Source organism: Galeopterus variegatus, unplaced genomic scaffold (genome assembly GCF_000696425.1).
Source record: "Galeopterus variegatus unplaced genomic scaffold, G_variegatus-3.0.2 Scaffold1645, whole genome shotgun sequence".
Classification (NCBI taxonomy): domain Eukaryota; kingdom Metazoa; phylum Chordata; class Mammalia; order Dermoptera; family Cynocephalidae; genus Galeopterus; species Galeopterus variegatus.
Genome location: NW_007727756.1, coordinates 360,999 through 362,613, shown reverse-complemented (window position 1 = coordinate 362,613; position 1,615 = coordinate 360,999).

Sequence of the window (1,615 nt, the reverse complement as noted above, 5' to 3'; positions counted from 1 at the left end):
CGGGCCCAGCCTCCGCGGTGCTCGCGGGCGCGCGGGGCCAACAGCCGCGGCGTGGACGGGGATGGGCGCCGCGAGGGCAGATGCTGCCTCCGCCTTGGCAGAGTTCCCGGCAGCGCGGAGACGTTTGCTGAGTCAGTGGTTTGTGTCTTGGCGCTTGGAGTATGATGTGCACCTCAGGGTCTCGGGACCCCTCTTAAAATAGGGGACCCTCAAGAGCTTCGGCTTCTGATGGCTGTGTCCGTAGACATTTACTGCATTAGAAACGAAACGGAGATATTTAAAATATTTATTAATTCATTGAATAAATCCATCACATGTTAACGTACATACCACACTTTTATGAAACATACTATTTTGCTCAACAAAAAAATTAGTGAGACGAGTGGCGTTCTTTGACATTTCGCAAGTCTCTTCCCGTGTGCTTTGCCATTCAGTGCGTCGCCATATGTGTGATTGAGCTATGTGGAGAGACTCTGGTCTTACACAGACGTGTACTTGGAAAAGGGAGGAGGACTTCAATAGCTTTTTCAGATAATTGTGGATATTCTTCGTTACTACGCCGGAACTGCGTAAGTGGTAGTTTCTAAAAGCTTAGTTTGGATGTGGAATCTGAAGTCATAGCGGGAGACTTTTAACACTCTACTACATTAAAATGTTTGGGTCTATCTTGCAGTTTGAATGGACCCGGTACCCATTGTGACATCATGTTTGTCATTTGGAAAATATCGCTGTACTCGCTGAGTTAGGCGTTGACATCACTGAGTTCATTAGAAAAGTCTATAAGTATTGGGAAGCTGGGGCCGGCCCGGTGGCGCACTGCTACAGTGCGCCGCTGCTCCCGCCAGGGGTTCGGATCCCACATACAGACCGGCTGCTCACTGGCTGAGCGAGGAGCGGGAGCAACACCGAGGGGTGCGATCCCGTTGCCGGGCCCCGTCCGGTACAGGCGCGACACTGAGGGTTGCGATCCGTTGCTGGTCACGAAAAAAGACAAAAAGGAAAAAAAAAAAGTATTGGGAAGCTGTCAAACTCAAGCGGTGGACGCAAGTTTTCCATCATTCTCATTTTCAGTGGAAAGCTTGGTTTTTATCATTGGCGACAAAATATTGTCAACTGTTTTCCTCAAAGAGACAGGCTCACTTTGTTCAGTTTCAAGGAGATATCTGCCAAATACAAGTCTAAATAACTATAGTTCTCTGTCAGTTGTTCTTTCCAGTAAAAATGTTATTTCATGAAAAAAGCACCTAGTTCAGCTCATCGCTGTCTCACACGTGCTTTTCCTCAAGACAACGGACTTTATGAAGTGCTACTTAAAGAAGTGCTTCGTGCACACTGTCATGTGGTCACAAGTAACAAGAGAGTCAAGAATCAAGATTTAATAACAGTAATTTGTACTCGTGGATGTTTTTTAAAAAATGTATTAAATGTTAAGTTGATATAAAATCTAAAATATATGTGAAATATAAAGAATAGTGGATATGCAGTATAAGAATGTAATGGCTTCTTTTTAAGACCCTCGAACCTGTCCCTGATCCTGTGTCCTTCCCATCCTGTCCCATTCCCATCCTGAATTTAACATTAGCTATCCCTTACTTTTTTTTTTTTTTTTTTTTAA